The sequence below is a fragment of the Lynx rufus genome, unplaced genomic scaffold (assembly GCF_022079265.1).
Source record: "Lynx rufus isolate CCGP_SWC_20201006 ecotype Redwood Valley unplaced genomic scaffold, mLynRuf1.p SCAF_18, whole genome shotgun sequence".
Taxonomy (NCBI): domain Eukaryota; kingdom Metazoa; phylum Chordata; class Mammalia; order Carnivora; family Felidae; genus Lynx; species Lynx rufus.
Window position 1 is genome coordinate 25,694,694 of NW_025814832.1, and position 25,913 is coordinate 25,720,606.

General features: G+C 38.3%; 1 protein-coding gene across 5 annotated transcripts in view; it reads right to left on the reverse strand.

Moving 5' to 3' along the window:
• The window catches only part of FBXL20 (F-box and leucine rich repeat protein 20), a 97,430-nt gene that overhangs the window by 47,882 nt on the left and 23,635 nt on the right, over nucleotides 1-25,913 (reverse strand). Inside the window, exon 2 of one of the 5 annotated variants that reach the window (XM_047081183.1) lies at nucleotides 13,889-14,012. The exons of 3 other annotated variants lie outside the window; for them this stretch is intronic. The gene's annotated coding sequence lies outside the window, so the exon portion shown is untranslated. Of the gene's footprint in view, nucleotides 1-13,888; nucleotides 16,251-25,913 lie in introns of those variants that run through there. One more of the 5 variants, XM_047081182.1, reaches the window with a different exon arrangement.

A 25,913-nucleotide genomic window follows, 5' to 3' on the forward strand; every position in this document is an offset into this window, starting at 1 on the left:
AACATCAAGATTGCTATAAATTTAATATATTTTTTTAAAAAGTTTATTTATTTTGATAAAGAGAGTGCAAGTGAGGAAGGGGCAGAGAGAGAGAGAGACAGAGAGAGAGAGAGAGAAGGAAGGGGAGAGAGAGAATCCCAAGCAGGCTCTGCACCACCAGTGCAGAGTTCCATGTGGGGCTAGAACTCACAAACCAGGAGATCCTGACCCAAGCTGAAGTGGGACGCTTAAATGACTGAGCCATCACTCAGGCACCCCTGCTACAATTTTTTTTTTAATGATCATGAATAATGCTTCTATGATTATTCTAAGTCTTTGGGTTGATATATGTTTTAATTTCTTATGTATAGAATCTAAGATGGAGAACTGCTGGGTTGTAGTCTATGTTGTTTGTTTAAAACAAAATTTTTTTAACATTTATTTATTTTCGAGAGACTGAACATGGGAGGGGGAGGAGCAGAAAGAGAAAGAGACACAGAATCTGAAGCAGGATCCAGGCTCTGAGCTGTCAGCACAAAGCCTAATGCAGGGCTTGAACCCACCAACTGTGAGATCATGACCTGAGCCAAAGTCAGATGCTTAACCGACTGAGCTACTCAGCAGTGCCCCAAGTTTAAACTTTAAAAATTTTTAAGACCTGATTTTGAGAGCATGAGCGAGTAGGGGAGGGACAGAAGGGGAGAGGAAAGAGAGAGAGACAGAAAGGGAGAGAGAGGGAGGGAGGGCGGGGGGGGGGGAGGAAATCTCAAGTAGGCTCCACGCTCAGTGCGGAGTCTGATGCAGGGCTCCATCCCAAGACCCTGGGATCATGACCTGAGCAAAAATCAAGAGTCTAATGCTCAAATGACTGAGCCACCCAGGTGCCCCTTAAGATTCCCCCCCCCCCCACTTAAGCTCTCTTTCTCTTTCTCAAAAATAAACTAAAAAAAAAAGACAAATTTTTTTAAAGTAATCTCTAAACCCAACATGGGGCTCACTCACAACCCCGAGATCAAGAGTCACATGCTCACCAACTGAGCCAGCCAAGTGCCTCAGTTTATTTTAAACTTTTAAAGAAATGGGGGCGCCTGGGTGGCTCAGTCAGTTAAGCGTCCGGCTTCGGCTCAGGTCACGATCTCGCAGTCCGTGAGTTCGAGCCCCGCGTCAGGTTCTGTGCTGACCGCTCAGAGCCTGGAGCCTGTTTCAGATTCTGTGTCTCCCTCTCTCTCTGACCCTCCCCCATTCATGCTCTGTCTCTCTCTGTCTCAAAAATAAATAAACGTTAAAAAAAATTTTTTTTAAATAAAAAAAAAGAAATGGGTGATGGGCATTGAGGAGGGCACTTGCTGGGATGAATATAGGGTGTTGTATGTAAGTGATGAATCACGGGAATCTACCCTCCAAAACCAAGAGCACACTCATATACACTGTATGTTAGCCAGCTTGACAATAAATTATATTTAAAAAAAAAACTTTTAAAGAAAGCGATGAATTATTTTCCAAAGTGGCTAGACCATTTTACCTTCTCATCAGTAATGTATGAGGGTTCCAGTGTGTCCATATTTTTTTTTGTTTTTTTTCACTATATGAAATTTATTGTCAAATTGGTTTCCATACAACACCCAGTGCCCATCCCAAAAGGTGCCCTCCTCAATACCCATCACCCAGTGTGTCCATATTTTTGCTATCACTTGTTCTTATCTATCTTTTAAACTTTAGCCAGTTGGTATATCAAGGTTTCAATTTGCTTTTCCCTAACTACTAATGCATCTTTTCATGTTAGCCAAATGACTTCTTTGGTGAAATATGTATTCAAATCATTTGATTGATATATAGATTTATTAAAGCTTATTTATTTATTTTAGTAATCTCTACACCCAACGTTAGGCTTGAACTCACAACCCCAAGATCAAGAGTCACATGCTCTTCAGATTGAGCCAGCCAGGCACCCCAAGTGTTCTTTATATATTTAAGGACTCTGTATATATAATGGGCCTATATATATATATATACAGACCCTTTACCGACTCTATGGTCTGCAAATATTTTCTCCCATTCTGTGGGTTGTGTTTTCTATTTCTTGATGGTATCTTCTGAAGGACAAATGTTTCTAATTTTGATAAAGTCCAATTTACCTTTTTTTAATGGATCATGCTTTTTTTGATGTCACATATAAGAATTCCCTACTTTTTGGGGCGCCTGAGTGGCGCAGTCGGTTAAGCGTCCGACTTCAGCCAGGTCACGATCTCGCGGTCCGTGAGTTCGAGCCCCGCGTCAGGCTCTGGGCTGATGGCTCAGAGCCTGGAGCCTGTTTCCGATTCTGTGTCTCCCTCTCTCTCTGCCCCTCCCCCGTTCATGCTCTGTCTCTCTCTGTCCCAAAAATAAATAAAAAACGTTGAAAAAAAAAATTAAAAAAAAAAAAAGAATTCCCTACTTTTTGAAAGTCTGTTATGTGACTTTGCTTTTATGAAAGACCTACATTTGTAGCTGTTTTTAACTAATAAACTGACATCATCTCTTAACTGATAACCAAGATATCTGAAGAGGATCTTCGCTTTTATGAAAAAAGTCAAAAAGTGAAAAGAGTGTTCAGCGTTTGTTTTACAGTGAGCCATTACATAGACAGTGTGCGCCTAGAGCAGTGAGAGTGGTGCTGCCAAGCTCCTTCCCCAAGACCTGCAGTCAGCATCTGTGTCAAGGTGCTACAACTTTGACCTGTGTCTGTGAGCCTCTGTGCTCTATCTAGATTTATTTTGTGCATCTATTAGAAAGATGTATCCTAAGGCATCAGAAAAACTGAAGAGATTTTTTTTTGGGGGGGAGGGTCTAGGAACACTCAATAAATTTCCCATATAGATTAATAATAATTGTTTCTTCACTTTGCACCATTTCAGTTTACAAAAGATTTCACAGGAACACTCTACTTTCAGATGGCAGGGGAAAACTGTATATGAACTCTGCCTAACCAAAGGTCATAAATATTATCTGCCATGTTTTTTTCTAGAAGTTTTATAATTTTAGTTCTTACATTTAAGTGTATGATCCATTTTGAGTTATTTCTGGTATACAGTTGGAGGCGCAGTTGTATATCTTTTATCATGCAGATATCCAATTGTTTCAATACCATTTGTTTAAAACACTATTCTTTTCCCATTAAATTGCCTTTATTGAAAATCAACTGACCACAAATGTAAGCATTTATTTTTGGATTCTCTATACTGTTACATTAATCTATAGGTATATCTTTATGCAATAACTCACTGGCTTAACATAGCTTTATATCACTTTGAAATCAGAAGTGTAACTCCTCTTATTGTGTTCTTCATTTTGCATTTCCATAAAAATTTTAGAACCAGCTTGTCAATTTCTGCAAAAAAGCCTGCTGGGATTTTGATAGAGACTACGCTGATTCTATGGATCAATTTGGAGAAAACTGCCATCTTAACAATACTGAGTCTTCTTTTTTTTTTTTTTTAATTTTTTTAAATGTTTATTTATTTTTGAGACAGAGAGAGACAGAGCATGAAGGGGGGAGGGGCAGAGAGAGAGGGAGACACAGAATCGGAAGCAGGCTCCAGGCTCCAAGCCATCAGCCCAGAGCCTGACGCGGGGCTCAAACTCACGGACCGCGAGACCCGTGACCTGAGTCGAAGTCAGACGCTTAACCGACTGAGCCACCCAGACTGAGTCGTCTAAACTGTGAACTTGGAATGTCTTTTTTTTTTTTAACGTCTTCTTTAGTTTTTCTTGGCAATGAGTTAGCGCACCTGGCTGGCTCAGTTGGTAGAGCATGGAACTCCTGATGTCAGGGTCATGAGTTCAAGCCCCATGCTGGGTTTGCAGCCTACTTAATTATAATTTTCAGTGTATTAAGTCTTTTGTTACATTTATTGCCAAGTATTTTACGCTTCTTGATGCTACTGTGAATCAAATTGTATTTTTTTTATGTTTATTCATTTTTGAGAGACAGAGCATGAGTAGGGAAGGGGCAGAGAGAGAGACACAGAATCTGAAGCAGGCTCCAGGCTCTGAGCTGTCAGCACAGAGCCCGACATGGGGCTTAAACTCACGAACTGTGAGATCATGACCTGAGCCGAAGTCAGACGCTCAACCAACTAAGCCACCCAGGCACCCCCAAACTGGGGGTTCATTCTAGGATTGTTTAAGGCTAGTATGTAGTACATCTTCTATTCACTTATGTTCAACCTATCTGTGGCTTTGAATCTAAAGTGTGCCTCTTCTACACAGCATAAAGTTCAATCTTTTTTTTTTTAAATCCAGTCTGACAATCTATGCCTTTTAAGTATGTAACTCATTCACATTTAATGTAATTATTTGATTTAGTTGGATATGTCTCTCATTTTGCTATTTGTTTTCTATATGTCTCATGTCTTTTGTTCTTCTGTTTCTCTTTTACTGTTTTCTTTTAAGTAGGTATTTTCTAGAGTATCATTGTAATTTTTTTGTTGTTTAGAAAAAGTATCTTATCACAATTTTAGATTATTACTTATTTAATTCTGGCAAAATATAGGAACTTTGTTCCAACAGAAATCCATTTCATCCCTCCTCCTTTTTGCTATTATCATATGTTGCATACTTATCTTAAAATCCCAATAACACAGTTTTATAATTATTGTCTTACACAACGGTCTTTTAATTCAGTTGAACTAATATAAGAGAAAAAACTATTTATAATCTTCTATATTTATTCCTGTAATTAACTTTTACAGTGCTTTTCCTTCAAGTTACCATCTGGAATCATATCTTTTCAGCTTGAAGGACTTCCTTTAGTATTTCATGTAAAGCAGTATTTCATGTCTGTTAACAACAAATTCTCTGTGTTTGCTATTCTGAGAATGTCTTTATTTTGCCTGTATTTTTCAATAATAGCTCTGCTGGATATAGAATTCACTTAAATTATTTTTGAAAGGAAATTCACATAGATTACACAATTCAAAGCCATTTAGTGTTTACAATGCTGTGCAACTGCCATGTCTCTCTAATTTCAAAGTTTTCATTCCCCCAGAACACCCAGTCTTCATTAAGTAATCAATCCCAAGACCTACCACCCCATATCCTCCCACTCCAAGGACCTAGCCAACTACTATTCTATCACTATAGATTTCCTTACTCTATTTTTTTTAAGTGTTTATTTTTGAGATAGAGGCAGAGCATGAGCAGGGGAGGGGCAAAGAGAAAGGGAAACACAGAATCTGAAGCAGACTCCAGGCTCTGAGCTGTCAGCACAGAGCCTGATGCAGAGCTCAAACTCACGAACTGTGAGATCATGACCTGAAGTCGGAAGCTTATCCAACTGAGCCACCAAGGTGCCCCCAGATTTCCCTATTCTAGATATTTCACATAAATGGAATCATTCAGTATGTGATCTTTTATATCTGGCTTATTTCATTTTTATAACATTTTTGATGTTTATCCATATAGTACTATATCTCAGTGATCCATTCCATTTTATGGCTGAGCAATATTCCATTGTATGGATATACCAAATGTTGCTTATTCATTCACCTGTCAATGCAGTTAGATTGTTTCAACCTTTTGGCCTTTGTGAATACTGCTGCTGTGAACATTATGTGTGCACAAGTACTTTTATGAATATTTGCTTTCAACTACTTTGGTATCTACCTAGGAGTTGAATTTCTAGATTGTAAAGGAACTGCCAAACTGTTTTTCACAGTAACTGCACCAATTTACATTGCCACCGACAAGGTAAAAAGTTTTAAATTTCTCCACATCGGGGGCACCTGGCTGGCTAGTCAGTGAGAGCATGCAACTCTTGATCTCCAGGTCATGAGTTCGAGTCCGTTGGGCAGAGTTTACTTAAAAAAAACAAACAAACAAATTTCTCCACATTCTAGCCAATACTTCTTATTTTCCTATTTTTTTCTACTTTTAATTATACCCATCCTAGTGGATATAACGTGGTATTTTGTTATGGTCTTGCTTTGCCTGTCCCTAATGACAAATGATGTTGAGCATATTTTCATGCATTTGTTGGCCCGTTGTATATCTCTTTGAGGAAATGTCTACTCAAGTCCTTGAGTAAAACTGGGTTGTTTTGTTTTAACTGATTTGTAAGGTTTTTTTTTTTAATATTCTGGATATAAGACCCTTATCAGATATATGATTTACAAATAATTTCTCCCATTCTTTAGGTTGTTTTTTTTCATTTTCTTGATTTGTGAATCTACAATTCTTAATTGGCAAATTTTACTTTCTACACTTTAATGGTTATCCAAGTGCTTTCTGGCTTCTGTTGTTTCTGGTGAAAAAGTCAGCTGTCAATCATATTGCTGTTCCCTTATATACCATGAAGTCTTTTTGTCTTGCTTTCCATATTTTTTCTTTGTATTTGGATTTAAACAGTTCAATAAGAACGTACCCAGGTGTAGACCGCTTTGTGTTAATCCTACTCACTCATATTTTTGTATGCATAGATATATGGTTTTCATCAAATTTGGAAAATTTCAGCTATTTCTTCAAATATTTTTTTCTCTTTCTCCCACCTCGATCTGAGACTTTACTGTATGTATTGTTGGCACAGCTGATGTCTCACAGATTTGAGTTCTGCTCATTTTGTTTCATTCTTTTCTTCAAATTGGATAATTTCTATTGTTCTGTCTTCAAGTTCATGGATTCTCTCTCTCTCTGTGTGACCTCCAATTTGATTTTTTGAGTTCCTCCTTTGGTAACCTTTTCAGTTGTTCTACTTTTCAACTTCAGAATTTCCATTTGATTCTTTTTTTTTTATATAATTTCTATTTCTTTATTGACATTCTCTAAGCCACTGTCATCATATTCCTCTTAAATTATTTAAATCTGATTTCCTTTAGTCATTAAACGTGTTTATATCAGCTGCTTTCAAAGTGGTAATTCATCTTTTAGCTGCATATGATAAAGGATGGTAAGAAATACACTAAAGAGGGAACTGTAGAGCTTGCAAAAAAAAAAAAAATAGTAGAAGAAATATAGCGGGCCTAGAACTTGGCACACTAGAAAATAAAACTATTCTTTATCTGTCTCTCAAGCCCTAAGATTCTCAAAATAAGAACTACCCACAGGATAAATATCAGATCAAAGATGTGACTACAAGCTCCTTTTAAAAACCTCAGAAAATTTTATAAAAATATTATTTTTTTTTACCTTGAGAGAGGCTGAGACAGTGCGAGTGGGAGAGGGGCAGAGAGAGAGAGAGAGAGAGACAGACAGACAGACAAACAGAATCCCAAGCAGGGTCCATGCTGTCAGTGCAGAGCCCAATGCAGGGCTCGAACTCACAAAACCATGAGATCATGACCCGAGCTGAAACCAAGACACTTAACCGACTAAGCCACCCAGGTGCCCCAAACTTCAGAAAATTTTAAAGCCGTGACTACTTGACTCTCTCAACTAGACAAAAAGTCCTCTAAGAAGCTTAAGGGAATTATGCTACAACAGCCTGACACAACCAAAGTAGAGAAAGGCCTGTCTTAAAAAATGAGTTCTAATGTTGTAGCTTTGGGGGACATAGTAGAACACAAATCAGATTCATAGAAAATCCTAGAAATTAAAATTTTTTTTAATGTTTATTTATTTATTTTTTTAAATTTTTTTTTCAACGTTTTATTTTATTTTTGGGACAGAGAGAGACAGAGCATGAACGGGGGAGGGGCAGAGAGAGAGGGAGACACAGAATCGGAAACAGGCTCCAGGCTCTGAGCCATCAGCCCAGAGCCCGACGCGGGGCTCGAACTCACGGACCGCGAGATAGTGACCTGGCCGAAGTCGGACGCTTAACCGACTGCGCCACCCAGGCGCCCCCATGTTTATTTATTTTTGAAGGAAGGAGAGACAGAGCGTGAGAGGGGGAGGAGCAGAGAAAGAGGGAGACACAGAATCTGAAGCAGGCTCCAGGCTTTGAGCTGTCAGCACAGAGCCTGAGGCGGGGCTTGAGCCCACAAACCGTGAGATCATGACCTGAGCTGAAGTTGGGTTCTCAACTGACTGAGCCACCCAGGCGACCCTGAAAATCCTACAAATTTTAAAGGAAGATGTACCAGCTGGATTAAAAGGGACAGAGACTATTCAAAATGAAAAGAGGCCTGTGGGATTCCAATTTTCTATAGGAAGGAAGTATGCTGAGAAAGCTATTCAGCTTCATAAGACATTTCTTATGTAGAAGGAGAGACTTCTTAGAAAGCAGCACTAAGAGTCCAGAATGTGGTACCAAGAACCACAGAGAACAATGGATTAGGGAACCATTCTCATGAAGTTCCCTAGTCACATTTCCCAGTCAAGGCACATTTCCTGCTCTTGGAGTAGATGACCCTGACAATATGTGCCCAGCTAGATTTCAGAACTGATATGAACCAACAACTGCTATGTGCCACGTGCTATGTGTTATCTCCCCCTTTTTAGGGGAATGTCTATTGCCATTATTCTATTCCTGTGACAACAGTGTATACTGTGTATATGGGGCAGATAAATTTTCTTTTTAGTTCCTAGGTCTCTGGATCAAGAGGAACTGCACATGAGGACTGGGAGGGGATATTTTGCACGTGATATACTGGAGCCAGAGGGAGACCATAGTAGAAACTCATAATAACAGCTTTCAATAAATCTTATTTCCTTGTGGCAATGCCCTTTTGCAATGGGATTTTACTGCACCTCCCTTCAAAAGGTACAGTCTGTTTTCCCACTCTCTGTATCTGAGTTGACATGGTGACTTGATCTAACCAAAACAATGTGGTGGAAGTAACACTGTTACTTCCAAAGCTAAGCCTTAAAAGACACTGAAGCTTTACCTTCTTGAAACATTCATGCCACCATGTAAGAAAATGTCCAGGCTTTCTGAATGATGAGAGACCATGTGGAAAAGAGTACCAGCTGACAGTGATACCCAGGTGTCAGACTGTTAAGAAGCTATCTTAGACGACTCAAGTCCCAGTCAAGTCACTAGATAACTGCAGCTTCATGAATGACTTTTCCAGTGACCAACACAAGTCCTGCCAGGCGTAATTAAATGTTTTAAGCCACTAAGTTTTAGTGGTTGTTAACACCAAAAATGATTAAAAACAGGCTCTATGTTTAAAGCTTATGACTCTTGAACTTGAGTAAAACTTGAGACATACAAGGGTAGTCCAACATGGGTCAAATATTTTGGTTGGAGGAAAATTTCAGTAAGAGAGTAAGAATGAAATTTCAGGGGGCACCTGGGTGGCTCAATCAGTTAAGTGTCCGACTCTTGATCTTGGCTCAGGTCATGATCTCACCATTTGTGAGATCGAGCCCCACACTGGGCTCTACACTGACATGCAGAACGTGCTTGGGATTCTCTTTCTCCCTCTGTCCCTACCCTGCACACGTGTGCTCTGTCTCTCTCAAAATTAATAAATAAACTTGAAAAAATAAATAGAAAACAAGGGTCTTTCATGTTTAAAATAAAAAAAGAATAAAATTTTAGGATGCTCGGTTGGCTCAGTCAGTAGAGCATGTGACTCTTAATCTCAGGGTCATGAGTTTGAGCCTTATGTTGGGTGTAGAGATTACTTAAAAATAATTAATTAAAATAAAATAATAAAGAGCTCTTCCTCTCCTTAAAATAATTTTCCGGGGCGCCTAGGTGGCTCAGCTGGTTAAGTGCCTGACTTCAGCTCAGGTCATGATCTTGTGATTTGTGACTTTGAGCCCCACATCAGGCTCTGTGCTGATAGCTCAGAGCCTGGAGCCTGCTTCAGATTCTGTGTCTCTCTTTCTCTCTCTCTCCTCTCTCTGCCCCTCCCCCACTCATGCTCTGTCTCTCTCTCTCTCAAAAATAGATTTTTAAAAATTTAAGAAATACGGGCACTTGGGTGGCTCAGGTCATGATCTTGCGGTTCGCGAGTTCCAGCCCCAGGTGGGGCTCTGTGCTGATAGCTTGGAGCCTGGAGCCTGCTTCCGATTCTGTGTCTCCCTCTCTTTCTGCCCCTCTCCTGCTCGTACTCTCTCTTTCTTAAAAATAAACATTAAAGATTTTTATTAAAAAATAAAACAAAATAATTTTCATAAAGAAACCAAGAGTTAAAGCCAAATAAGCTTTTTACTATTTTTTTCCTATAAGTAATTTTTACTGATTATGACATTCCTTCATTCAACTAACACCAGATGTTTTTCCGATTGGCTGATTTTCTTGCCAGAATCTAAGAGGAAAAACATTTTTGTATGGCTAAATAAACCTAAAACAAAGTAAGTTTGTAATTCCTCTGCCTAACATCTTGTTCCTAGTAGAAATAAAATTTCATAAAAAAAAAAAAACTATGGCCAATACATTACCATCTCATGAGTAAATTTATCATAAGAAAAGAAATTCCTAGATTAAAAATGCCATGGAAGGGATACACGTAGAAAACAGACACATTACTTAATAGGTCAAACTTTCTGCTTTGGACACCTTTTAACATCTGACTCAACATTCTGAGCTTTCTTTCATCCTGACTTCTGTCCTGTTTACTAACCAAAATCTATATCCACTACCACTGCTCCAGTATTCATTGCTCTCAGTATAAAATAAGTATACACTTTCATTCTGTTTCCTGTTGGTTATTTCTTTCACTTACTCGGTTTTAACTATCCCCAGCAACATTCTAGGGCCCTGAGGACTCCGTGAACTTTTGATGGACTACTGGGTATGACTGGAGCTCATTTTGGGTGCTGCTAAATCCAGGAAATCTTCCATGCCCTACCGAAAACTTCTTTCCAGGTCATGACGCGAAAGGAAAGAACGGAAAATTCAAAGTAGCAATATAATTACTTGTGCTTCTCTCTCCTCCTCCTTCACTTCCCTTAGCCCCACCCCATCTATATACACACTAGAGAACTAAGAGTAGATACAGCCAGGCAATAATGGGATTTGACTCAGGATTAGCAAGTATTTAACCTCTAATCTCATATTCCAAAATGTCACAGGGGTTGGTAAATCAAGGGAAAGTAGAGTTTGATTTCCTCATGTACAAATTCTAGTCAATGTGCCAGAAATTGAAAACTGGCAGAAGCTGTGGAATTTTCCAAGACATATGTCAGATAGTAATTTTACAATTCACTGACAAACACACGTTCTAAATCATCTCACTGTTATGGAAATATTTCCAAAGCAATAGTATTTTAACATAGCCATGGTATATATTTGTAGTAAAAGCATTCCCCTGTTTTAGATAACATAGAAACAAATAAAGTACACAGCACCCTAGATATCCTAACTGCATGCCAGAAATTACATTTAAATTTAAAAAGAACCAAGAGAAACAATGTTAAATTAGAACAAAGATTTTTTAAAGAAGAAGTGAAGAAATAACTTTGCGAGAAAGTCATTAAGGGAAAGGGATACCAAGTTAATAGACCAAGGAAATGTATTAGACTTCTTAGGCCATGATATGAGCTAGACAATGGTCCTATTATGAACAAGACAGCTAAACAAAGGATGAATGATATAGCTAGATTATCTGGCTGGTATTAATTAACTGATAAATATCTGAAAAGAGGTCTCTACAATATGCCATACAATTTCACTGAACTTTTTAAATTTTTTATTAAAAATTTTTTTTAATGTTTATTTTTGAGAGAGAGAGAGAGAGAGAGAGAGAGAGTACAAGCGAGCAGGGGAGGGGCAGAGAGAGAGGAAGACACAGAATCTGAAGCAGGCTCCAGGCTCTGAGCTGTCAGCACAGAGCCTGATGCAGGGCTCAAACTCACAAACTGTGAGATCATGACCTGAGCTGAAGTCGGATGCTAAACCAACTGAGCCACCCAGGTGCCCCCACTGAATTTTTATATAAAAAATCAACCAAGACAAATGGACTCTGGAAAAACAGCAAACTCTTCCCTATCCGTACATCCTATAGAATCTTCTAGGAGGTTCTTCTGGTATTTGTCTTTTTCTAAATATGCTTGATTTATCAAATTTAGATGTTATCTACTGACATCCTGCCATGGAATATAAGTATTTAGCTTCAACTTCTACCTCCCCCTCCATATTCACTGTAATTTTATCACAGTCTTTGTTTAAATGAAGAGTCAGTGTGACTATGATTATAGAGAGATACTAGTCCAAGTATTGCTAGGCCAAGTAGAACCATAAGACAATGCAATGTACTTCTGTCTACAAATTAACGTCTACCTCATTTGTTTCTACTTTCTCTATACACAGATTTTTAATGTTTATTTATTTTGAGAGAGAGAGAGAACAAACATGAGCAGGGGAGGGGCAGAGAGAGAGCGAGACAGAATCCCAAGCAGATGCCATGCTGTCAGCGCAGAACCCAATGTGGGGCTCGATCCTTCGAACTGTGAGATCATGCGTACCTACGCTGAAATCAAGAGTCGAGCTACCCAGGCATCCCTCTATATATTTTTAACTTTTCCTCAAAAGCTCCAACATTTGTCACATGTCTATCAATATTTTCCATAAGCTCAAACACATCAGATACTGCTTTCTCCTGCAGCTGTACCTTCCCAAAACCCTTTGCTCTTTCTTCTTTTTTACTCTGTTGGGGAATTCTTCGGACTGGCTACAAAGTTGTCACCTTGGGCTCTTCCTCAGCTCTTTGAATTCTGCTTCTTGAATCTGATTTCTTTTTCATTGCTATGTAATAAGGGCAACTTGTAAACAAAAAAAGCTCATGAGAACTGAAGTTTTGGGTGGCTCAGCTGGTTAAGCGTCCAACTCTTGATTTCAGCTTAGGTCATGATCTCACATTTCAAGGGTTTGAACAGTGTGAAGCCTGCTTGGGATTCTCTCTCCCCTTTCTCTCTGCCCCTCCCCCATGCATGCATGTTCTTGTTCTGTCAAAATAAATAAATAAATGTTAAAGATAAAGAACTGAAATTTTGGAGCCACTTGTATGTCTAAAAATATCTTTATTCTAGACTCACATTTGATTGACAATTTGGCTGGGAATAAAATTCTAGGTAGGAAATCTTTCCCACTGAAGGCATGAAGACACAGCTTGATGAATTTCTTTTTTTTTTTATTTATTTTTTTTTAACGTTTATTTATTTTTGAGACAGAGAGAGAGCATGAACGGGGGAGGGTCAGAGAGAGAGGGAGACACAGAATCTGAAACAGGCTCCAGGCTCTGAGTGGTCAGCACAGAGCCCAACACAGGGCTTGAACTCACAGACCACAAGATCATGACCTGAGCCGAAGTCGGACGCTTAACCGACTGAGCCACCCAGGCACCTCAGCATTTCTATCTTTCTATATTACTACTGGGATATATAACGCCATTCTGATTGGTCCTTTGAATGTAACCTCTAGATACTCTTCCCAGAAGCTTTTAGTAAAGTCTCTCTATCCCCAGTTTACTGAAATTTCATAATCAAGTCTCTTGGTCTTTGTCTTTTTACTATTCTTTCAGCTTTTTCAATTTGCAAATCTATGACTTGGAAAATGCTTTGGATATTTTTTGGGTATCATTTCTTACTATTTTCTCTGTCCTCTCATATTTGTATTTCTATTAGTCTAATATTGAACCTCCTGGTCTATCTTTAATTTTAAAAATTAGTTTTCTCCTATTTCCCTCATTTAATCTTTTTGTTCTAATTCCTAGGAAATTGCTTCAATTTTACCTACAATCCTTCCACTATTTTGGGTAGGGGAGATTAGAATACTTTTTATTTTTAAAGGTTATTTCCTGTTGAAAGATTTTCAAAATAACATCCTGTTCTTTTGAAGATGCAACATTCAATCTTAGAGATTAAAACCCTTTTTGCCATCCACCCCAGTTTTCTCCCCTTTGCTCTCTGCCTTGTCTCTTTTATTTGTTTGGCCTCTCATTTTAGAGGCTTTCCTTAACAATCTGGTTATTCTTTGGCTGTACATTCCTATTAATGGCATTAAGAAGCTAAATGGAAGCTCATTGTGATTTCGAAGACCCACCAGTCTGTATGCAGATTTTCATTTAATTCCTTGGCTCCAAACCCCTATCCTCTTCATGCATCTGATGTTCCTGGGTCCAGAACCCTCAGCTTCCATTTTCTTGGAGAAAAAAATCCCCAGTTTCCTAGAGGGGGAAGAAGTAGTTTGCATGATTCAACCACTTCATATAAAACTTTCAAATATTATCTACTTTTTTTTTTTTTTTTTTAACATTACCTACTTTTAATCTCAAGCCTCATCCTTGTCTTTTTGGAGACATTTTGTTACCAATGTTGAGTCTCTGGGGAGGTTGTGCTGGGTAAACTCGCTTGCTTGTCTCTGCAGAAAACCCGGGGTGTAACTTCTTCCATTTGGCTAAATTACTTAACACTCTTCTATCCATTTTGTATCTTCTAAAAAATAGATAAAATTTCTCAACTATGGTGGTTTCTTCTTCTTCCACTCATTTTTGTCCCTAGGGTCTTATGCCTCTTTTTATTCCTTTATTGTAATTTTAGTACTATTTGAAGAGGAAAAGAAATACATGTACTCAGTCAAACCACCATGTTTGATAAAAATTCTAGTTTTGGATGTCTAGCATAAAATCATTAAGCACATTTACTAAACTTGTGGAGACCAAAAAACCCATCAGGATAAATAAGACCTTAGAATTACGATTCAATATGATTTCTAAAGGACAGTGTCAAGAGGAAATTAAATAGGGGTAAGTTAAAAAATCTTGCATTTAGATTAGGCAATTACCAGTTACATAAATACAAAACAGGAAACCTGGCTTCACAAAAAACTTAGTTTCGGTTTATTATGAGTCATTTATGTAACTTACTGTGACAAATTTTAAAAGAAAGACTGTATCTTAGGACATTAATGGGAAGCATAAGGACTATATCAAGCTAGAAAACCACCCTACTCTTTATTTTGAATGGTTATCAATAACTCTAATGTCACATTTGAGAAAGGAAACTAATTATCATTTAGAAGATGGATCCCAGGATACTGAGAGGTTCTAAAACTAAGTCTTAGGGAAAATGGTAAAAATGAGATGAGTACTCAAAATCTTGAATGGAAGAACATTTACAGTTGCTATCAAATATCTTGAAGAACTGTCCCTTGGAATCAAGTAGTTCTAGATTATTCAGATAGCCAACCTAGAAGAATGAAGGCAATTTGTATTAAGACAAACAAAGCTTAAGTAAATTTACAAAGCTATGAGCTCTCTCCATTACTGGTCAGCCCGCCTTCCCAATTTCAAGGATGTGTCACAGAGTAGATTCTCTCATTGAGAAGGAGCTTGAACTAGAGGAAATTAAGTTCTGTACCACTAAAAGAACAGTAGAATTAAAGAAACCAAGAGATGAGGAAGGTCATTATACAATGATAAAGGAGTCAATTCATTAACAGGATATAACAATTGTAAATTTTTATGCACCTAAATATATAAAGCAAACAGTAACAGAACTAAAGGGAGCAATAAACAGCAATATTCCTACTCTCACCAACAGACAGAACTGCCAGGCAGGGAATCAATAAGGAAACAGAAGATCTGACAACACTATAGACCAAATCGATCTTAGAGACATATATAGAACATTCCATCTAACAGCAGAATACACATTCTTCTCAAGTGCATACAAAACATTATCCAGGACAGAACGTGTTAGAGCACAAAACAAATCTCAACAAATTCAATTAAGAAGGACGTTATATCAAGTATCTTCCTTGATCACAATTGTATTCTGATGTGTGTTTTCCAACACTATCAAGCAATTCTCCAATCCTAGTAAACACTAACTGGGTATCCTACAAATTTAACTCAATTTTGACACTATCAGGAGATAGCATCAAATCCCACAGGTTAAGGGCTTAGTCCTATAAGACTCCCCACTTCAGATGCCACCTGCGGACCTAGATTGTTACCTGTGCTCCTGACCAACTGGCCATAAATTGGTGGTCCCCATGATCCCCTCTTTAGGCTCAATTAATTTGCTAGAAAGGCTCACAGAACCCAAAGAAACATTAACTTACATTTGCCAGTTTATTATAAAGGACACAGATGAACAGCCAGATGAAGAGGTATATAGGATGAGGTCCAAAGGGTCCCGAGCACATTAAGAACTGGGGTGTGCAACGCTCTCTAAACCTCATGAGTTTTGAGTTTTTATGGAAGCTTCATTACATGGGCATGATTGATTACATCACTGGCCATCTGTGAGTGATTCAACTCCCAGTCCCTCTCTCCTCCTCATAGGTGGGGCTGGGAGAATAGACGGATGGGATTGAAAGTTCCAACACTCTAGTCATGATTGGTTTCTTTGGCAACCAGCCTCCATCCTTAAAGGCTTACTAGAGGCTTTCCAAAAGTCACCTTATTAACATAAACTCAGGTGTGGTTGAAATGGGCTTGTTATGAATAACAACATGCCATTTCACCTTTATGGCTCTAAACTGAAGAAAAAAATTCAAATATTATAAAAAAAAGATGTTTCCATTGCTCTTATCATTTAGGAAATTCTAAGGGCTTGGGGAGTTGTGAGCCAGGAATTGTGGGCAAAGATCACAACACTTATTCATTATAAATCATAATATAACAAGAATGAAACTACAAATCAGTCACAGCAGGAAAATTGGAAATTTCACAAATGCATGCAAATTAAACAACATACTACTGAACAACCAATGGATCAAAGAAGAGATCAAAAAGGAAGTAAAAAAATATTTTGATACAAACAGAAATGGAAACACAACATAACAAAAGTATGGAACATAGTAAAAACAGTTCTAAGATGAAAGCTTATAATCATAACTACCTATATTAAGAAAAAAAAGGGGTGCCTGGGTGGCTCAGTTGGTTAAACGTCCAACTCTTGGTTTCAGCTCAGGTCATGATCTCACAGTTCGTGAGTTCAAGCCCCACATCGGGCTCTGTGCTGACAGTGTGGAACTTGCTTGGGATTCTCTCTTTCCCTCTCTCTCTGCCCCTCCCCAGCTTGCTCTCTCTCAAAAAAAATAAACATCTCAAAAAAAAATCTCAAATAAGCAAGCAAAGATTATACCTGAAGAAACCAGAAAAAGAAAAAACTAAGCCCAAAGTTAGTAGAGGGAAATAATAAAAATTAGAGCAGAAATACATGAAATAAAACAAACCAATAAGGGTGTCTGGGTGGCTTAGTCAGTTAAGCGTCCGACTCTATTCAGCTCAGGTCATGATCTCAGTTTGTGAGTTTGAGCCCTGTATCGGATTAAGGATTCTGTCTCTCTCTCTGCCCCTCCCCTGCTTGCAAGCAACTTAAAAAAAAAAAAAATAGAAAAGATAAACAAAACTAAGAGCTGGTTCTTTGAAAGGATAAACAAAACTGACAAACCTAGACTAACCAAGGGGAAAAAAGAGGACTCAAATAAATAAAATTATAAACGAAAGAGGAAACATTACAAACGATATCAAAGGAATACAACGGACCACAAGAGACCACTATGAACAATTATACCCTGACAAACTGGAATACCTAAAAGAAATGGATAAATTCCTAGAAACATGACAACCTCAACTGTTAAAGTAATTAAACAAGAAGGCCATTAGACTGAGGTGGCTCTAATGCCTTGGTATGGAAACCAAAACCTCTGTAGCCTCTGTATGCAAACCTGAAGCCAGAGTCAATGCACTGGAATCTGGAAAAAAAAAAAAAAAATCAAACATAAGAACAATCTCAAATAAGGCAACCATTTAAGAGATAGCCAAATAATTTCTTTAATTTCCTTCTGCATCTTATCTATAAAAACCTTTCCCCTGGTCCTATGGGTGGAGCACACCTAAAACATCATCTGGGTTGGCACTGTGCGATTTGAAGCAATGTTTGCTCAAATAAATTATTCAAAATTTTAATGTGCGTCAGTTTATTTTTTTTAACACTTCCATGACTAAATCATGAAAAAGTAGAAAAATCTGAACATACTAGTAACTACTAAGGAGACTGAATGAGTATCTAAAAACCTCCACCAAAATAAAAGCCCAAGACCAGATGATTTCCAGGAAGCATTTAAAGAAGAACCAATGCCAATCCTTTTCAAACTCTTCCCAACAAATTGAAGAAGAAAAAAGAATCACCCAAACCATCTCATGAAGTCAATACTACCTGGTTATCAAAGCCAGAAAAGAAAACTATAGGCCAATATCCCTGATGAATCTAGATACAAAAATTCTCATCAAAATAATAGCAAACCAAGTTCAATAGCACATTAAAAGAATCATGCACAATGATCAAGTGGGATTTATCCCTGGGATGCAATGATAGTTCAGCACACCATCAGTCAGTGTGAGATACCACACTAATATGCCACATTAATTAAAGATAAAAATATCAATCTCATGGGGCGCCTGGGTGGCTCAGTCGGTTGAACATCCAACTTCGGCTCAGGTCACGATCTCACGGCTCGTGAGTTCAAGCCCTGCATCGGGCTCTGTGCTGACAGCTCGGAGCCTAGAGCCTGCTTCATATTCTGGGTCTCCCTCTCTCGCTCTCTGCTCTCTCCTGCTCATGCTATCTCTCTCTGTCTCTCAAAAATAAATAAAATAAACATTAAAAAAATTTAAAAAAATCAATCTCAACAAATACAGAAAAAATATTTGATAAAATTTAACATCCTTTCATTATAAAAACTGTCGACAAATTGGATATAGAAGAAATATACTTCAACATAATAAAGGCCATATATGACAAGCCCAGAGCTAACATCACACTCAACACTGAACAACTGAAAGCTTTTCCTCTAAAATAAAAAACAAGGGGTGTCTGGGTGACTGTCAGTTAAGCGTCTGACTTTCGCTCAGGTTATCACCTCACAGTTTGTGGGTTCAAGTCCCACATCTGTTGTCAGCACAGAGCCTGCTTCGGATTCTCTATCCCCCTCCCCGCCATTTGTTCTCTCTTGAAATAAATAATACATAAAACTTTAAAAAATAATAAAATAAAAAACAAGGGTGACCATTCTCATCACTCCTATTCAGCACAGTATTAGAAGTCCTAACCAGAGCAATTAAGCAAGAAAAAGAAATAAAAGGCATATAAATCAGAAGGAAGAAGTAAGTGTCTGCTTGCAGATGACATGATCCTATATATAGAAAATCTTAAAAATTCCACCAAAAAACTATTAGAACTAAATAAATAAATTCACTGAAGTTGCAGGTTACAAAACCAACATACAAAAATCAACTGCATTTTTTAAATAAGTTCAGTTATTTGGAGAGAGAGAGAGCACACATGAGGGTGAGTAGGGGAGGGGCAGAAAGAGAGGGAGAGACTTGGGGCTGGATCTCACAAACCATGAGATCATGACCCGAGCCAAAACCAAGAGTTGAATGCTTAACTGACTGAGCCACCCAGGTTCCTCAATTGCATTTCTATACACTAACAACAAACTACCTGAAAAATAAAGAAAACAACCCCATTTACAACATCAAAAATGATATTTAGCAATAAATTTAATCAAGGAGGTAAAAGATCTATCTGTACACTAAAAACTATAAGACATTGATGAAAAAAACTGAAGCCACAGATAGAAAGATGTCCCCTGTTCATGTACTGTAAGAATTAATCATATTAAAATGTCCATACTACCCAAAGTGTTCTATAGATTCAGTGCAATCCCTGTCAAAATTGCAATGGCATTCCCTCACAGAACTAGAAAAAAATAATCCTAAAATTCATATGGGACTATAAAAGACCCCAAACAGCCAAAGCAATCTTGAGAAAGAACAAAGCTGGAGTCATCACACTTCCTGATTTGAAACTGCATTACAAAGTTACAGTAATCAAAACAGCATGCTATTGGCATAAAAACAGACACATACACCAACAGAACAGATCAAGACCCCAGAAATAAACCCACGCATATATGGTCAACTAATATTTGAAAAGGGACCCAAAAACTTGGGGAAAAGATAGTCTCTTCAATAAATGGTGCTGGGAAAACTGGATGTTCATATGCAAAAGAATGAAGCTGGACATGTATCTTACACCCGTAAGAAAAATTAACTCAAAATGGACTAAAGACTGAAATAAACCTAACACCCAAAACTGTGAAACTCCTAGAAGAAAATATAGTGAAAATACTCCTTGACATTGGATCTTGGCAATGATTTTTTTGATATGACACCAGAAGTACAAGCAAGGAAGGTAAAAATTAACAAGTGAGACTACATCAAACTAAAAAGCTTCCAAGGGCATCTGACTAGTTCAGTCAGTAGATCATGTGACTCTTGATCTCAGGGTCATGAGTTCAAGTCCTACCTTGGGCTGGCATAGAGCTTACTTAATAAAAAAAATTTTTTTAATAAAAAATAGCTTCTATATGGCAAAGGAAATGATCAGCAAAATGAAAAAGCAAACTACAGAATGGGAAAAATTTCTGCAAACCATCTATCTGATAAAAGGGCTAATATCCCAAATATATACTCATACAACAATAGCCAAAAGCCAAGTAACCCAATTAAAAAATGGGCAAAGGACCCGAATAGACATTTTTCCAAAGAAGATATATAAATGGCCAGCAGGTACATTAAAAGGTGTTCAACATCACTAATGATCAAGAAAATGCAAATCAAAACCACAATGAGATATCTCTCATACTTGTTTCAATGGCTATTATTAAAAAGACATGAGACAGTAAGTGCTGGTGAGGGTGTGGAAAAAAGGAAATCCTTGTGTACTCTTGGTGGAAATGTAAACTGGTACAGCCACTATGGAAAACAGTATGGAGGTTCCTCGAAAACTTGAAAATAAAACTACCCTATAATCTTTAATCCTACTTCTGGGTGTGTGTGCACGCACACACACGCACACACACACAGGAATATTATTCAGCCATAAAAAGGAAATCCTGCCTTTTTAACAACATGGATGAGCATGCTAAGTAAAATGAGTCAGAGAAAGATAAATACTGTATAATCTACTTATATGTGGTGGTTGCCAGGGTCTTGAAGGGTGGGGGAAATTGGTAAAGGTGATCAAGGGTTACAAATTTCCTTACAAGATGAGTAAGTTCTGTAAATCTAATGTATAGCATGTTATATAGTTAACATTACTGTACTGTATACTTGAAAGTCGTTAAGAGAGTAGATCTTAAATGTTTTCACCACACACAAAAATTAACTCTGTGAGGTGATGGATGTGTTAACTAACCTTATTGTTGTAATCATTCTGCAAAATATACATATACCAAATCATCACACTGTGTGCCTGAAACTTACACATTTACATGTCAACTTTATCTCAATAAAGCTGGAAATTAAAAAAAAAAGAAACAAAAAGAGAACCAACAGAAATAAATGTAATTTACCTAAGGATTACAGAATGTACTAAAATATAGGTTTATATTTATGGTTATTTTTCCTAAGCATAAATGAAGAATCAAAATTAAAATCAATGACAGGCCAGTATCATTACTATATGTATGATCAAAGTAGGACTTAACCTAGATCATAAGCTTGATGACTCTGTTCTTTGGCAGTATACTTGATCCTATCTCCCCAAACCAGTGGTGATTCCAAGGCAAAATGAAGAAAGTGAGGATGAGATTTTCCACAAATCTACATGCATTCCATTGTTAAATGTTGGGATATCCTTCATATTTTTTAAAGACATTGCTTTTTTTTTAATATTTTATTTTTGAGAGAGAGATAGAGTGCAAGCAGGGGAGGGGCAGAGAAAGAGGAAGACACAGAATCCAAAGCAGGCTCCAGGCTCTGAGATGTCAGCACGGAGCCCGATGCAGGGCTCAAACTCACAAACAATGAGATCATGACCTGAGCCTAAGTCGGACGCTTAACTGACTGAGCCACCCAGGCACCCCTTAAGAAATTTCTTTTTAAGTTTATTTATTTATTTTGAGAGAGACAGAGATAGTGCAAGTGGGGGAGGGGGGAGAGAGAGGGGGGGGGGAGGGAGGGAGGGAGAGAATCCCAGCAGGCTCCACTCAGTCAGTGTGGACCACCCAAGCGCCCCTCTATGGAACAGTTCTAGGAATAGTTTGGTCGTGAATGACTTTATGAGGTTGCTTGACATCAACCACAAAGAACAAAAACATGCTTATAGATTTTTTTTTTTTAATCAACACTGATAGGCATGAGCCTGTTGATAACGTAAGCAAGATTATTAAATTCAGCTATCTTTTCTTTGGGGCCATTCTTTTAATAGGAGGAAGATTCTCTAACCCTTTACCTATTTCACAGAATTCTGGAACTAGGTGAGGGAAAGAGATTGGGAACTTCCAATATTCAATGTGGCAGATTAGTCCGATCCTCCTCTGGGTTTGGGGTCCTAGGTCCTGAACTTCTCAAATTCAATTCCTTCAAAGAACAATCTCCTGACTTCTGCAAGGCAAAGAAGTAGTCTAATTTGCCTTGCCTAGTTTCCCAACTGCTCAGGGAGAAGGGGATAAGCACTGGGAGGAGGGAAGGGAGCAGAGAGGGATCAATTTCTCATTACAGACTTTCAGACAATCCCCCTGTTCTCAGCCTCCATCTGTGGTATACGGTACTTCCATGCTCTGAGTTTTTGAGGCAGGTGTTCTGCAGACAAATCATGATCTGCCTCTTGCCACTATTCTCCTCTGTAGATACTTGGGTTTGACCTTCCTCTCCTCTGCTAGGTCACTATCTCTTTTCTGCTTTTTCTCTTTCCATACAAGGAGGATTACAGATGTCTCAGAGTTTAAAACGTAGAGTTTATGTTCCTGTTTTTAATGTGATTTTCAAAAGAGCCTGGAAATAATTTTACTTTGCTGTCTTAAAACCAGAAAGAGGTGGGGCGCCTGGGTGGCTCAGTTGGTTAAGCGTCCGACTTCAGCTCAGGTCACGATCTCGCGGTCCGTGAGTTCGAGCCCCGCGTCAGGCTCTGGGCTGATGGCTCAGAGCCTGGAGCCTGCTTCCGATTCTGTGTCTCCCTCTCTCTCTGCCCCTTCCCCGTTCATGCTCTGTCTCTCTCTGTCTCAAAAATAAATAAAAACATTAAAAAAAAATTAAAAAAAACCAGAAAGAGGTGATTTTTATAATCTTCCAAGTCAAGTAACCTTGAAAATGAGCCAACTACTGTTCAAGTGCTAAATGTTTATGTTTGATAATTAACTCCCAAAGGATAACACAATTGAAATCAAGAATTCAAATGCTCGGTTAAATTAGACTACTACTTGTTTTCAAACAGAGCCTGTATTTTCTCATCTCTATGGTTTTTTATCTTCTACCTAGAAATCTATCCATTTTTAATGCTCTGCTCTATTCACATCCTTCGTGAAACCTTCTCTGATCATCTCTGTTCCATAGAAATGTCTCTTTCCTACTTCAGGTTTTCATGAGGAAGAACTTTTTTTTTTTTTTAACATTTATTTATTTTTGAGACAGAGCATGAACGGGGGAGGGTCAGAGAGAGGGAGACACAGAATCCGAAGCAGGCTCCAGGCTCTGAGCTGTCAGCACAGAGCCCGACATGAGGCTCGAACTCACGGAGCGTGAGATCATGACCTGAGCCGAAGTCAGCCGCTTAACCGACTGAGCCACCCAGGCGCCGCCGAGGAAGAACTTTTTTAAATGCACTCCTGGCTTCTCTATACTTCTTTACTGATAGAGATGGAGTAATTTATCTGAATCTACCTCACTAGTTAATCTTAGAAGAATGGAGAGTAAACTTGGTTCATCTCTGTGTTTCTACTTTTTTAAGGTCTGGAGTAAACATTCTCAACTGCTTTAGGGTCAGACTCCTCTGTGTAGGAAGGCTCAATCCAGTACAGCACTACTTAGAACCCAAGAGGGCCTACTTAAAGAACTTAAGTTAAAAGGCAAAATCTGAGGGGAGCCAGGTGGCTCAGTGAGCGTCCTACTCTTGATTTTGGCCCAAGTCATCATCTCACAGTTCGTGGGTTCGAGCCCCCACATCGGGCTCTGTGCTGACAGTGTGGAGCCTGCTTGGGATATTCTCTCCCCCCCACCCCACGCTCGCTCTCTTTCTCAAAATAAATAAACCTAAAAAAATAAAAGGAAAATTTGATTCACACACTGAAAGCTGTGTCCTCTAACCTAGTCTCTATTAACAATACAAGTGATATTTTGGGCTCTATCTGCCAATCCTGTTTTCTCCATTTGTTTAGAACTTTGGCAAGGATAAGAGGAATGTTTATTTGAGACTTCTTCAGAAATCCCAATATTCTTTAAGTAGATAAATTATCTTGCTTCCCTATAATCCATAGCACATTGCTGATAGTTCTACTATAGAGCTTAAATTTTGCTTACTGTGTTGACGGTCTTCTAACCCACTAGGCTGTATAAGCTTTTAGAAGGGAGATTAACCCAAAAAATAAATATTTGTTGAACCGACTAAAGGGGTAAATGTTTCTTTAAACTAAAAGTAAAGATGATTTTACGGTTCTTTCTATTTCAGTTTATATTCATTCTAAAGTCATAGCTAACAAACACCAGTATTGCCAGATTATAACTAATCTTATACGATTTTGCTTTTCTTTGCCAAATTTCCTCTACAATATGTTGGGTCATTATCACTGTTTCTGGTTTTTTGTCTGTATTCTCTAGGATTTTTAAAAGTTAATTATACATCCTATAAACCTAAAACTAAAAATAATTCAGTTTATATTGAAGAGAGAAATTCAAATGAAATGGATGGAATCTAAGTCGCTATCACAAGTCACCTTTCTATAATACAAGACAAAGACAATAATCACCTGAATTCACTGTCTTAATATATCATCACCAGTGGCTTTAGTATTAAAAAATAAGTAGTACATAAAAATGATTAGGAGAAGGGGCCCCTGGGTGGCTCAGTCAGTGAAGCGTCCAACTTTGGCTCAGGTCATGATCTCACAGTTTTTTAGTTCAAGCCCCACATTGGGCTCTGTGCTGACAGAGAGCTGCCTGCTTCGGCTTCTGTGTTTCCCTCTCTCTCTGCCCCTCCCCTGCTTGCACTCTGTTCCTCTCTCTCAAAAATAAATAAACATTGGGGCGCCTGGGTGGCGCAGTCGGTTAAGCGTCCAACTTCAGCCAGGTCACGATCTCGCAGTCCGTGAGTTCGAGCCCCGCGTCGGGCTCTGGGCTGATGGCTCAGAGCCTGGAGCCTGTTTCCGATGCTGTGTCTCCCTCTCTCTCTGCCCCTCCCCCGTTCATGCTCTGTCTCTCTCTGTCCCAAAAATAAATAAAAAAAACGTTGAAAAAAAAAAAATTAAAAAAAAAAAAAATAAACATTAAAAAAATTTATTTAATGATTAGGAGAAGACATAGCCAAACTAGTAGTTGTAGTCACTCTTCTGCAAAATAAAAATTAGAAATTGAGAAAGCACATTTTTAGTATAATTGGAGTATTTCAAAATTAGGGAGCCAGGATAGGGTCCTTTCAAAAACCTGAGATCAGGGGTGCCTGGGTGGCTCAGACATGATCTCATGGTGAGTTTGAGCCCCGTGTCAGGCTCTGTGCTGACAGCTCAGAGCCTGGAGCCTGCTTTGGACTCTATGTCTCCCTCTCTCTCTGCCCCTTCCCAGCTTGCGCCCTCTCACTCTCTCTCTCTCTCAAAAATAAATAATCGTTGAAAAAAAACCACCTCAGATCACAAGTGTACTCAGAGGCAAGATCAGAGCCTATGGTGAATAAGGAATTTAAAAATCCCATCTCTCCATAAACATAACCAAAAAACTGGCAAAACAAATTATTTTTGAACTTTGGAAATTAACTAAAGGTATGCAACAACCCAAGGAGTGTACATGTAAGAAAAAAGGCTGAATCTCAGTAAGAACAGTGTTTTGTGTTATTTTAACTTATCCCAATCCCCAGATCAGCAGTACCTTTGAAAATAACAGTTTGCATTGTTGGTTAATGAAGAACCAGAACAGACTTCACTTTCAATGTGTTGTAATTATTTGTCTTGACCTGTCTGGTTGCTTCCTGAAAGACTGGCTCAAAAGGTTTGTCTTTATTTTGCTGGACTCAAAAGAAGCCTAGTTAGTACTAAAGAAACTACCCTACTTTGTCCAAAACTT